General features: G+C 39.3%; 1 protein-coding gene across 1 annotated transcript in view; it reads right to left on the reverse strand.

The window, feature by feature from the left end:
* Positions 1 to 11,323, reverse strand: part of RAPH1 (Ras association (RalGDS/AF-6) and pleckstrin homology domains 1) — a 102,587-nt gene extending 91,264 nt beyond the window's left edge. Inside the window, exon 1 of the mRNA XM_086750958.1 lies at positions 11,037 to 11,323. The gene's annotated coding sequence lies outside the window, so the exon portion shown is untranslated. The remainder of the gene's footprint in view (positions 1 to 11,036) is intronic.
* Between the last annotated feature and the right edge of the window lie 3,369 nt (positions 11,324 to 14,692).

Below are 14,692 nucleotides of genomic sequence, written 5' to 3' on the forward strand. Positions count from 1 at the left end.
TACGTAAAACATTGCAGATGCCGCATCCAAAATAACCTTGAGATATAAATAAATCAAAATAAATAAATCTAGTTATCAATGTCAAATTTAGAAATCATACACAAGTTCAGTTCATAGGTTATGCTGTATAACAATTAGATGAGAGATGTTAAGAAAGTAGTTTAAAAGTTCCACTAATTTTTATTACAAATAAAATTAATTTTCATAGATTAGGCTTCTCCCCACTGTCAAGTCCTGCAAAAGCCTTTAAAATTGCTGAAGTGACTAATTCCAATCACATCATTATGATACTGGAGATTTCTTGATGAAAGCTCCCACATACGTATAAACACATCATCACTCCTCTCTCATAATCAACTACTGAAAGGAGCCAGACGACCTCTCCTTCCCATCACAAGAAAAAGATTAAGACTAAACTATCTGCAGGGTGCAGCAGACAATCCAAGCAAATTGTACATGTGAAGTCAGAAAAGTCAAGATTTCTCTATATACATCTTCTGTAGCAGCTGTTGAATTTATCCGTAGGCTATGCCTTCTCAACTCTTATGGCACATCATAACATAGTGAAACCATGCACAGTTGTAAACCTAAATATTTAAATCCATACTGGAAGGCAAAAAGAATGTAGACAACAAAGTCAGCTGCAATTTTCTGCATTTTCATAAGAGAACAACTGGCCCTTTATCTTACTTTTCAACTCCCTCTAAAGTAGAAAAACAAAGATGAGGCAGCTTTAACTGGATCAATGTACTACACAGGACATATCAATGTCTTGCAGCATTTTATCATGTTTCATTAGACCAGGTATATAGAAACCTTGTTCTCAAATGCTCACAGCCTGTCAAGAGTTGTATCAAAGAGTATGCCAGCCTAACTTTATCTCAGAAAGTTATAATGAGCATAAATACAGAAAACAAAAGAGTTCTAGCCTTCTAGCTTCAGGTGAGGTACATTTTAAACAAAAGAAAAATTGTGTACCTTCAAGATTGAAAAAAAATGGAGAGGTGGAATCCAAGCTCAGAAGGTAGGGGTCTTATTATGCTGTACAAAAAAAAAAAAAAAAAAAAAAAAATTTGAGAAACTGAAGTATTAGGAAGACATTGCTTTAAAGCACACACTGCTGTTTCACAAACACTTTAGACCTATTTTATTACTGTTCTCAGGTTCACTTCTCAAATCCCAAATGCTAATGCATCTTTTACTTCAGTGTACAAAGACATGAGGATGGTCCATGTCATTATACAGAGATATAAAATTTGCGTTATCTTCAAAATAAGAAAGTATACACTTCACAAAAATTAGTGGAAAACATTAATCATCAGAAGGTACTAGATATGAAGAATAATTTTAAAAGTCACAGATAATACAATAACATGCCTTCTGTACCGTACTTAGATCAGTCTTTAGGCCAGAAATCAAGCAACAGCAGTTCAAACAATTAAATTGTTTTGTGACAATGATAGCACATTGTCCTGTACATTAAATCAAAATAATTTTTGTCAAGTGACAATGTTTTTTCCTACACTACGTGTACTTAAAGGTCACATAAACCTAATCTGCTTTTTAAATGGCCTCGGCCCAGAAAAGAGACAAAAAAATAATTCCCCAAACTTTTTGGCGTAGCAGTCTGTCGAAGCTAACTTCTTACATGACACCTGTAAATACATTAACTACCTGGTACTGCAGGAGCATGAAGATTAAGTGACACCTCTTTTTGAAAAGAGATACACCCAAGTCATCACATTTGAGAAATGAAACACCACTGAAGGTGAAAGTGCACAGTCTGAAAATACTTTGTTTGCTCTACACTGGACTTTGAACCCCCCAATGCACTCTAATTGTTCCAGGAATATTCCATTCCAGTTGATAAAAGACTATTTAAAATTTTTCATTACAACGCAGTAATAACTAATTCTAAAGGCTTTTTTATTTCTAAATTGTTATTGTTTTTGAGGAGCTTCTAAAGTTTTTGCACAGAGTCAATCTAAAAAGGAATAAATAATATGAAAACAAAAAGTTTCATTCAAGCTAATCACAAGCACTTGAGCTGGGTTTTTTGAGGATTTGTTTTTTATTTTAAACAATAAAATCTCTGCTTTTCACTAACTAAGATAGCAAGCACAAAAGGTTAAGCTGTATGATGGACTACTAGTAACAGAACTGGAGTTCTGTTAATTGCAGAGCGGTCTTCATAAAGACACTGTATGTTTCACTTTAAGAACTGTGATGTGGCCATGCAGTTCCTCCTAAAAATGTCACTCATTTCCCTATTCCTTCAATTTTCCGCTCTGCCAGCTGCCAGAAGGGAAGACAACATACATGCTTTTCTATGGGGCCCTCCTCCTCCTTTCATGTAATTGCTGAAAATGAGATTTCTCATTTCTGCTACGCTTCTCAGAAAAAAAAAACCTGAGGTCTATAATCCAGAAAAACTGAACATTTCTTTAGGAAAGTAATTCCTTTCCTTCCTCCATGGGCAGGAATTTATTGACAAAGAGCCTTTCAGTTTCACAGAACTGATCATAAGATATCAGTAAGTTACTTATTGATAGATATATCTGAGCAGAGGTGAAATAAAAAGTGATCTTCTGTTACCGAGCTTCAGGCAGAGTTTTCTCCTGACCTGTGATGTGCTCAGAGATGGCCAAAAGAATTCACAACTTTTAGTCAATATTACTACCTTGCAAAGCTACTAGTGAGTGAAAACTACTGGCTTTTCCCCCTCCTCCCCCTAAACAAAATGCCACTATTTTATAGATACAAATGCTTTTTAAGCTTTCAGACCCAACTAGTATTCACTAAAATCCAAAGTCCTCGAAATGTTGGTCAACAAACTTGCAGAGTGCTTGTCCAGGAATAGCATGCAATCATGCAAGTTTTTATCAAAGCCACTCAGAACTACATGTCCAATTAAAAGGTAATTTTCTGCATTAATGAGATAAGTGACAACTTCCTTGGAGAACAGAGATCTGGTATTTTTTTTAAAGGCTAAGAACAACCTAAGCATTTTTTTCACTACAGGATAATTTTTTTTAAATACACTACAAAATGCATTGGTGTAAAAGGTCTTTAGTCACCTGTGAAGAAGAATCATTACAGACACCTGGGAAATCCAAACTTGCATTGGTATATTAAAAGGAAACAGATTCCAACAATGATTAACTCAATTTTACATGGCACAACAAGATCATGGTGATCCTTCTAGCAAGGAGAAAAACAGGAAGCAAAATTACTAATGATAGAGAGCTTGGAATGCTTGGCTTCTGGCATGGGATCAAAAATCCTATGCAAGATAGCCTCACGACTATACAGACATGAACTAGGCAAGCCAGGATGAAATTGAAAACAACCATATATGAGTGGGAAACTGACAACAGCACAATACCTAAGACTGAGGATTTATTCTAAGTCCAGACACAATCCATCAGTAATGTACCTCCCATAGAACAAGTGTGAGGAACTTCCCTGGGTGGTGAACATTGTCCTTCCTTCTTAAGAAAGCTAGAGTAGATACATCATTTATTTCACATAGTGTGTCTTGTCCTTGAAGATACAGAGTTTCAGAATTAATATAAATTTCAGAACTTCAGATCCTAACTTATCACTGCATATTCCCAGCCAATTACATGAGAAAACTAAAGTGTAGTAGTCATAATGAAATGGTTTCACATTTGTTAGAGAGTACTTCTCTTCCCATCAAATTCAATACTTCTTGTTCTGAACCATAAAGAATAGAAGTAACAAGCAATGAGCTCAGATACAAAGCAGAAAAAATATAGGATTACAATTAAAGCAATTAGTATGCAAGTATAGTATTTCTACAAAACTATTAAGCTTCCCATGCCAATTTCACCTTTGGAAGATCATCACTTAGTTGCAAAAAATCAGTCTAATTCATGAGATGTTTAAAAACATATTGAATACTTACTGTGTTCAATATTGAGCTAGAACCCATCCCAGTTTTGTAAATCAGCTTACTTAAAATAACTACAGAAAACATTTGTCTTCTGGATATGAAAACGAATTCATTTATGACATCATGGTGCAAAGTAGTTCCTACAATAGATTGCAGAACTCTGGGTAGATGCTTTTTAATACTCATGAGATGCAAATAGCAGCCTAGAAGGGAATTTGTCTATATTTTTAAAAATGCTTTTACATCTCCGAGATAAAAGAACCTTTAATTTTGCAAAACTATATAATCATGGTCTAGGAAGATGTATACAAGGACTTTTGCTTCAACAGCTCCCCAAAGGTAGAACCTTTCCTGCAACTCATCATCCCTTCAATTTTACCAATTCGGCATGCTGTGTAACATGCTGTAAACTGGATGACAGAACTTACATGGATTAAATCTCACCAGTCTCTTCTTTTTTAAGAATATTTTTAACAAAACAACAGTTTAGTGATTGCTAAAGCTAAATAAGGCCTAAAGGATATTTCTGCTCAGAAAAAGCATAAGAAAAAAAAGGTTGTCTCTAATCCCAATTGTTTTTCTTTTGCTCTTATTAACACCATTTCATTAAGGAACCTACCAGAAAAAACACAGAGTGGAACATACAGTTCCTGAGGCTGGGTCAGCATTGTCAGAGATACAAGCAGGGAGAACTGCAAACCTGTGGCAATTCCAGACACAGCAAATGCATCTGTATAGAGATTAATGACTGGAAGAAGTTTATGAACAACGCATGTAGCAACTTTACTTTCTCCAAAGAACCTGGACATTCATTTTACTAATACTATCTTCTGTAACATCTATAACAAAGTCTATCAGTGACATCTCATCAAGAAGAGACAGAAAGAGGAGACAAGGAAAGCCAGCAAGCATGTACACAAGCTGTTTCCTTCTGAACATTTGTCTTTTCACTAATGGAATATCACAAGGTATATCAATTCAGCAACTTCACAGAGCTAAACATGGGAGTACCACTACAAATCTAGAAGTCCTTTGACAGAGAGGAAAATCTGTCAGTTTCAGTATACTTTCTCAGTAATTAAACCAATCAAACAAGCATTTTAAACTGAGACATTTTCATAATAATCAATGAAATTATTTAAAAGAAATACAGAAGCATTAAAAAAGAACCACTAATATTTTTCTTTTCATCACTGATTGAAATAACACAGTTGAGGCAAAACTGTCTTATCTGTAAGTTCCAAAATAATGAAAGTCCACACCAAAAACTCCATTATGAATTCTATATTGTATAATATCACTTTTAATGTTGCACTTAACTCAGCAGGCAATTTTATTATATATGTTAAAGGGATTTAATTGCAAAGGTGATATCAGAATAAGAATGTAACCATTTGAGATGGGATTATTTTATCATAAATTCTTGATACATGTTCATTATTTGCATTTCTAATGCTATTTAATGACATAGCCTTCAAAATCCAATTTTACAAGCAGACCACGCAAATTTACTAGTTACAGTTTCAGTAAGGTTAGTAATTAAGTCTTTTGGACAATTCTGAAAACATCTTTGCTTTTGTGATGACTAACTGGATTTCAGAAAATAAAAGTAAAATTTTGCACAGAGTAATCATTGAAGAGTTTACAGCATCTCCTTGAAGAATCTGCACTTTTTCACAAGTCACTGATACATGATGGTAGGATAGTAGAAACTACTTGCTCGACAACAGTTTTAGTTTAGGGGAGCACTTTTACCAGGACTGTGTAACCAAATTCAGACATTAGCATTATGATCACATAGAATGAACTACCTTTTCTATGCTAAAGACAGCTGTTTTTCAAGCAGAAAAGTGGTAACAAGTGTCAGAACTTGCATTAAAACAAAGTCTGTTTATCATTAGAAAGTGACAAGCTCTACTTGAAGCTTTTCTTTAGGAAGCAAACTACTAAACTGTTCCTTCAGTTCCTTCCTCAACTCTAAGCGCAGCACAGTTACAATTTTTTTTTTTTGTTTTTCTTTCACCCAGTATTAAGGACATAAAGATAGGCCAGGAATACTACAGGTCCTACAAACACAGCAAACTGTTTAAGTCTTTGGGAAAAGAGAAGGACAAGATGAGATAACCACTGGTAGCAGCAAAGGACCCTATGCCAGTGACAGACAGTGGACTTCAACTCTCACTATCACATGAACAGCAGTTTCTGCCAGTGTGCAACTGTTCCCAAAGCTTTCTGAAGGGTAAAGTTATTGGAGAGGATGAAGGATGCAAATTAATCTCCCCTCAGCCCCTTTCTGTATATAAGTTTTATTTAGTATATTCTTACTTCATACATGCATTTGAGAGAAATGATCAGGTGCTCTATTTAACTGCTCTAAGACTTTTTTAGATGAAAGTGCAATACTGACACAAGTAATAAACTGATAAGAGCCACAAAACTGGAAAATTTTCCTCCTGTTTCTTTCAAATCCCAATCTGCTAGAAATCAGCTATTTTCCTGTAACAAATTGTAGGAAATAGTAAGGTGGTTGCGACCTGTGCTCAACACAGCTTAAGCAAAAGAGCACTCTGTTTTCGTATACAAATACAACTTGCTATTCTAAACACATATTGACAGAGTACTGATGCTCTTACACAGTACAAGACCATTTCAGCAGATGCCAAATACAACAATTAGAACAATACAACATCAACATTCCAAGAAGGGATTATATTTAGGATAATTTTCACACCAGATGAGAAAAATCCTCATTCAGTTTACCATTTGCTCTATGCAGCATCAGCGCATTTTTATCAGCAACAACTTGAGTTCTTGAACATTTTAAAATATTTACTCAAGAAAAGTAAATATATCATAACAGTTTTGCTACTGTGTATAGTAATTCCCTCACCAGACTCACTGTAATATTTTTATACAAAAACTTTTACCTTACACACTGGTCTTCTAAAAAGAAAGATCAGAGCCAATGAAGATTCGATCATCCTTCTGATTGCATCAATTTAAGTTAATTTGATGAATTTCTGAGACTAGAAATTATTAACAGATAAAATAGTGTTTTATGACTAAAAAGTCTAAAAACTGTTTTTATAGTAGCTCTGGAATTCCTCCTCCTCCTCCTCCCTCACCTTTATAGAATTCAACTAACTCATTATAAAACAATACGTGAAAAAATATTTTCCTAATAATAATTTTCTCAGGTTAACTCTGGGCCAGTTTCAAATTCTCACGCGTGTCGTCTTCCTCCATACATTTCCAAACTAATAGAGCTCACAGAACAAGAAGTGCTTTTCATTAACAGATATATCAAAAAAACAAACTCAATGAAAATATTATTCTACCTAACATCTTTAATTAAACACTTCAATTGAAGCTTGTCCTAGCAAATAATTAAAATCACTGCTTAGGACAAAACAGAGAAGTAACTTTAGCTTGTTGAAAAGTTAAAAAATATCAGGCAATGTATCTGGATCAATTTGCATAAAAAGTATGCTGCAGATACTTTTCTTAGCCTTTATAAGACTTTCAACTACGGGGATGATTATTAGCAACCTGAATCATCACAGAATTTTACTTGTCTTTCTCACGGGGACTGATATGTTTAATTGGATAGTTATTACTAATTTATAGTATTAACCTCTTGAAAATAATGTGCCATTTTCAATGAACACAGTTTTTAAGTGATGATAATGCTTACAGATTAACAAGAAAAAACTTAAATCCCGTGCCAATCCGAAGAACAATTATAACAGGCAATTACAGTGAAAGTTTCTTCACTGGCATTCCCTAACCTTGCAAACATTCCTAAAGGTGGAGTGCATTCAACGTCCATACTCACTCAAAATCTGTGACTGACAGTTACATTTTCTGAATCCTTAAAAGGATTTACTCAACAGGACAACTAATTTTTTTTCTAACAGTTACATTTCCTTAAACAAAATTAACACTCCACATAGAAATACGTTAAATATCACTACTCAGCAGTCTGCTGTCATTTTTACATATTATTAAACCTCAGCAATAAAACAGATCTAGATTGTCCCTTTTTATAAGACTTGTTTATCCGAGACTGCCTGATTCAGCTGTAAATCAACATAAGTTTTCCTTTCTTTGCAATTGCTAGAAGATGTGAAACATCACAAAATAAGCATCTATCAGCATTCGGTTTACTGTTGGGGGCTGAAATACAAGGTGGACATTTTTGGTTTCAGTATGTGCCTGTAACAAGTTCTTGATTTAATCAGCCGGGTCTTCAGTACGAACAGATGTTAATGGGAAGCTGTGAAGCACATTATTTCAGTTCTACTTGAAAATTCAGTAATAAAACTATTGTTTAACATAACAGAAAAGGCAATGTGATTATTTTGCAATCTTTGGCTTCATTTGTAACACAAGAGATTTGGATTTTTCTACTATTAAGAATGTGATCTAAATTACTTAATGGCTGGGATCTTCAGCACTATTCTTCTTAGTATTTGCCTAACTGGCTTAGTCACTCAGATTTAACTCTGTCCCAGTTTGACCGTTTTTTTTTTTTTTCCCCTCTCCAGTGGCTGAACGACATTTGAAGAAGGAAGGCAAGTTGTACGACCAGTAAAGATCAGATTAATACGGCATAAAGGTGTTAAATTAAGAGCACAAAGAAATAACTATTTCTGGCTAGAAAAAGCTAGCTGATTTTATTAAAAATCTTGATGCTGAAGGAAGAGACAAAGGAGCACACGTTCATATTCTTGCAAAATTCAAATAAAAAAGCAACAAAATAGCTTTACACCTAAACAAAAATTCAGTGATTTAAGGGAAGGGAGAAAGGAGAAATATCCACATATTCTGATGCTCAGAAGACTGAGATAATCTCTTGAAAAAGAAAGCCTCTTAAAATCAATCATATTGAATCACTACCTCCAAAAGTTACCATAGCAGTCTCACGCACTCATTTGAATCAACAGGTGTTCTCTGTAGCATGCCTTACCTTATTAAGAAAAGAACAGGCTGCAATATATAGGAAATTCAAAGCAGTTTATGTCAATGCACTACTCCTTTGGAAAAAAAAAAACTATTTTAAATTCAAACCTGAAGGCAATGGTCTCAAGATATTACACAAGGAAGGCAGATTCAAGATTATATAAAATTTATCAGTGTCCCTTTTTCACACTATTTTTCATATTCTTTTGAGACATTAACAGCTGGTAAAGTACACTGCTTTCCCAAACTGTGGCTTATCTGCTAGCAATACTTCTCTCTCTGTCATCCCATGCTGAGTCAGAGAAACAATGGTAGAAGGACTCTTCATTGCATGTCGTACGAGTCTAAAAACCACACCATTTTAAGGAAATATCTTTCTGAAAATGAAATTTATAGGAGGGCAATAAATAAATTTCTTAGTGCTGCTTACCTCCTTGTTCTATAAAAGCAAAAATCTCCCTAATGTGGATTTTCTGTAAGCTAATTTGAGTGTCACCCACTGATACAAAAAGCCACATACCAACTCAGGTGCAGAAAAAGTCCTATATTCCACTACCCAGCACACCCACCCAAGAAGGATATCAGGATATTAAATATGAACATGTCTACACATTTATATAACTTACATGTAAAAGTATTCCCTAGAACTAGAATTTATTACCTCTACTTTTGTTATTCAATATGATTTAGCAAACAATTTTTCCATTCCTCTATTTTAATAGGAAACTTCTCAGCAGACAACAGCTGATTAAACAGAGAGTAAAACAGGAAGATTTGCTGGTTTAGACATATTGTTTCAATAAACATCTAAACTAGTTTGTCAATATACATCTAAATGTGTAGGGTGTTCTACAACATGTCCCTGTCTGGAGGACAGGGAAGTGAGGGGAAACAGACAAAAAGAGGCAATTTGTTTAAAATGGAGCGGGTGTGATTCTACAGTCTCCTGAAACAGTAATCTCCCATTCCTCCATCACACGAATAGCAATGTAAAGATATTAGCCATATGAAACAGTATACTTGTGCCAAACCGACTGTACCTATACTCCTCCAGTAAAAGAGGAATTATACTACAGATGCTGCTGTTTGTCTCATTCTGAATACCTATAACCAGGCAAAAACATAAAAAGCCTTGCAATATTAGTAAAAATGGTAAAATGCAAAGACAGTGCCCAAACACACAGGTAACTATTTTCTGCCACAGAAGATAACAAACACAAAAGAAATAAAACCTTCCAAAATGAACAGGTAAGTCATTGCCTTCTAAAAACAACTAGCATTAATGCAGGAGAAAAATAAGTACACCTATTTGGATTTTACACAGGTCATGTGACACTCATGTATACAGACACTCCTCCTCTCCCTCCCACCATCAATGATTTTCCCCATGAAAAAAAAAAACCAAAAAAAAACCAGAAAAACCATATACCACTCTCCCCATCTTCATGAAAACAATGCAGACACCAGCCTTGCCTGGGAAGCTCTTCACAAACCAGACTGCCCTTAGCAAGCCGTATGGCTAAAAAGCTTAAAAGATTTCAGATTACTTCTTTTGTGAACAAAACATCGTAACGAACAGCCCAACTCAAGGTTTCCTTTCTGCACCAGGAAAGAGGATTTGAGAGTGTTTTGTTCCCCGGGTCGCAGAGAGACTTGGCGATGCCTGTGCAGGGGACTCGACCGCCTGCAGCTCCACAGGGTGGAGACTCCCCCAAGCTGACATTGTCTGGATGCCACCGACTACATCCCTCGCGCATCCCTGGCTTACTTCCCAGCCTCTTCTGAGGCATGCCTTACACGGGGAAAAGCCGGCTGGCAAACACACACACAGAAACCCTCCACCAATCATCAATATTGCTAAGTCTGTTTTGAAAAAAAATCACCCGATGATGTTTGGGGGGTGTAGGGGCGCAGGAGACAGACCGTGGGCCATCAAACCGTCGGACGCTCCGGTCCTCCCCGCCCAGCTCCTGGCCGCGGCGGTCCCTCAGCGGCCCCCGCCCAGTCGCCGGGCTGAGGGGAAGCGGCAGGAAACGCCGCTCTCCGCCTGCCCGCCCCGGCAGACGCCCGCCGGCTTTCCCACTGCCGCCCCTCCCCACCAAAAAAAAAAAAAAAAAAAAAAAAAAAATGCCGACAAGAAGGCGGCCCCACCACTCACCTCGCTCCGGCTCCGGGGTAGCCCCCGGCGAGCTGGCGGGCAGCGGCGACCCTCCACAGGACAGAGGGGCGAGGCGGCGGACACACTCCCGTTCGCTGCCGGCGGCGGCACCCGGGCTCCGCTCGCGCCCGCAGACCCCTGCGGCTGCTGCTCCTCCTCCCGCCGCCACTAATGGTGGCCGCCGATGCCGGCTCCCACTGCCGCTCCCTTCCTTTCCCGTTTCCTTGTTTCCGCCGAGCGCGAAACCGCCTCCGCCTGGCCGCCGGAGCACGTCCCTGCCCGGCAGCGGCAACGCCGCTCCCTCCACGCTGCTACCGCCCCAGCCCCCGCCGCTCTGGGCTTCCCCCCCCTGCCGCTCACTTCCGGCGCGCAGGCCGCACCTCGCCCCGCCCCACCGGGCCCACCGCCAGCGCCCGGGGGGCGGCCAGGGTCCCGGAGCGCCTAGGCAGCCGTTAGGCCGTTGGGCGCGCGGGGGCCGGTTGGCACGCGCGGGGCGGTTGAGCGCGCGGGGGGGCGGTTGGGCGCGCGAGCGGCGGTTGGCACGCGGGGGGCGGCTGGGCGAGAGGCTGGGCGGTTGGCGCGCGCGGGGGGGGGCCGGCCGCGCGCCGCGCCGAGGTGCCCTGAGGAGGGCACCGGCCGTGCCCCCGGCAGCTCGCGGCACGGAAGGTGCGGTGCGGGTCCGTACGCAGCTGCGGGCGCTGGAGGAGGTTACCCGACCCGCGCCGATCGCCCCGGGTCTCTGTAGGCAGCAAATTGCCAAATCCTGGAAACCCTGAGTGGTGGCTCCCGCAGAGCCTGCAGCGGCTGCCCCTGGCCGCGCCACCTCCGCCGCGCTGGGAGTTTACCCCTTTCTCATGCTACCGCAACTTCAGGGCCGAGATCTCCACGTAAAAAAAAAAAATTATTTACAAAATGAGACAAGGCGCTGGGTGCTACTGCAAATAATGCTAGGCGAGCGGAGATTCGCTTAAATATAGTTCACTGCGTGGGCTGCTGGGGAGGATGTCAGCGTGCCGGGGCTCCGAGCCACAGCGCAGAAGAGGTGGCATTCCTGCTGCCCTCGGCTGGGAAGGGACTTCTCCCCTTCGCTACAGCTGCCGTCATACCATGCCAGAGCACAGGCGTGTTTTGCAGCAGGTTTCATCTGTCAGTATCTGACAAGGAGAAAACTTCAGTCAGCTACAGCACAGCCTTTTCCATAAATGAGAACAATTATGCAAAATCATGCTAGTTGTTCTACTTCTGTAAATACTAATTTACTGATGAGGTTATAAGCGAGGTCAAAAGCAGCTTTTGAAATACAAGTTACTACATGGAGAAAATTATTTTCATGTATACATACAATTACGTCATTTGAAAGACAAAGTTCACATACAATTCTAATGTATTCGCAAAAAAAAATCTTTGCTATGTAAATTAGCCTTAGCACGTAATCACTTCCAAATTTTGGACAACATAATAAAATGTTGACAATTAACAATATCCCAGACAAGCTGAGATCAAAGTTACAGATACAGAAATATCAGACGGTTTCAATTGCAACTCTGAATTTCTTTTATAAATTACCAATACGGAATAAAAATGCATGCATTAATCACCAAGAGACTACAAGAGCCTTCTGGGGTTGCAAATAAAATAGTTCTAATCCAACCATTCAAAATAATAGACCACTACGCCTACTGTGCTTCATAGTCTGTGGAAATTTTTCACGATTAATAAATGGGCTGGCTCACGTTATTTAATAAAAGTGATAAGTACTTCAATTTTCAGAGCCGTTCTGCACTTGCTGAATATCAGCAGTGAGAGCGAGCTGGCAGTGACTGAATCTGATGTTATCAGCAGGTTTAGGCTGTGTCTCCAGGTTGTATTAATCTCACCGTACTTTCCTAATGATCCTCCATGACCCTGAAGGGATTAGAATGACAACACCTCCCCCAGAAGCAGACTTCAGATTCACGGAGTAAACACAGCGAGTCCATGGGCAGTACAAGGAGCAAGGGTCTGCCGTGGCCAGGTTCAGTCTGTAGCTCAGCGGCAGCTCCAGCTACGTCTAACCCAGCACAGAAGCCCTGCCAAGTCATGTTCAGCGCCACAGCAGCTCAGGAACTGCATGGCCGTGAAGTGTGCAAAGCTTCATACGCTCAGCTATGAAATTCTATCAAAAGGAAAAAGAGGCTGCAGCTGACCAATGCAAACTCGGCTTTTGGCGCGTGGAAGTGTTATTCCTTTATCTCAAACTGCTAAGTTGCCCTGAGCCTAAGCAGACAACAGACAAGACAGTTAATTTAAGGCAGGGTGGAGATCAGAGCCAGACCATTGTAAGCTTAAGGACCAGACTGGGTCTGTGTGCATCCTACAGAACCACTATCCAATTACATACTTCAGTTCCTAACGTTAAATCCTCCCCCAGGCCAGGGAAATAGCACATACCTGAAGTAGATGTTGGGTAAGGTTTTCAAAGTAGTACAGGGGATTTAGCCATGCATCTGCCAATAAAATTAACAGCTAATGAAATAATAAAAATACTTAAGTCTTTTGAATAGGTTAAAAGGTCAGTTTAAATGTATATCTGGATCATTGTTTTTAATCAGGGCAATAATTCCATGGCAATTGTCTCTTCCTTCTCCCTAAATGTTGTCTTAGTCTCAATTTTAAGTGCAGCTAAGCGGTGTTGGCAGCTTAACTTTGAATCCTTCAAAGGTTTTATTTTCTGTTTTTAGATAATTCTGAATAAGAAAACATAAATAAACAAAGGTTATGTAGGCTTTTGGATCATTAGACAGGTGGGGGAATTTCCATAAAGGAAACAGCAGGCAAACACTAGCAATAAGAGAGTTCAAAATGTAAAAACTCAACAACTCCCATCTTGATTTGCTTTGTTGGTCCCAAGAAAGCTCAGTGAGTTGTGCAGTAGAAATTTCACATTTTGCTGAAGAGCAGCTGGCTCTGATCCAGACACTGTCAATCAAAACTATATATATGTGCATATATAGGTACATCTATATATACACGCAGCTATCCCATCACAGAACTTTGAGTGTCTGTGACCCCTGCCAGCTCTAACAAGGAGAAGAGCAGTCTGGCTGATTCCACCTGCTTCTTTATCAAATTTTTTTTGCAAACTACAGTGTTCAAAGTACAAAATCATTAAAAATCCTTCCCTGTGCATCTATACCTTGCTCAGCCTATACTGTATCTATTGCTGCTCAGCTAGCTATAATGGCATTTTCAAATGGGAGTTATGATGAAGTATTACAGTATTTCTTAGCAACAGGTATAGCACCCATAGCCATTAACATAAATAATTCAGCTCATCCAGCCTATACGTTAAAAATGTCTTTTCTTAGATCTTATCTACTGTTCAGAGTAAAGAAGAATATCTTGAAGAGGATCTGACCTTGAAGCAACAAGTATAATGACAACAGCAGTCCATGTAGGAATGCCAGACTCGGACAGGAGCTTCTGGGCTTTCAAGCCAGCCAGAACAATACATAATCCATCGCAGAAACCACTTGTTTTAGGTTAAGGCCACTAAGCTTTCTCAGGGCTGCTGTTCTTCTTAGGAAAGGCTGCTGTATTTGCATGTGGGAACAAGTTCAAACAGAGGAGCACCACAAACTGTGGAATGAAAACACCATTTTCTGAACTCATTTCAT

The sequence above is a fragment of the Chlamydotis macqueenii genome, chromosome 6 (assembly GCF_036417535.1).
Source record: "Chlamydotis macqueenii isolate bChlMac1 chromosome 6, bChlMac1.mat, whole genome shotgun sequence".
NCBI lineage: Eukaryota > Metazoa > Chordata > Aves > Otidiformes > Otididae > Chlamydotis > Chlamydotis macqueenii.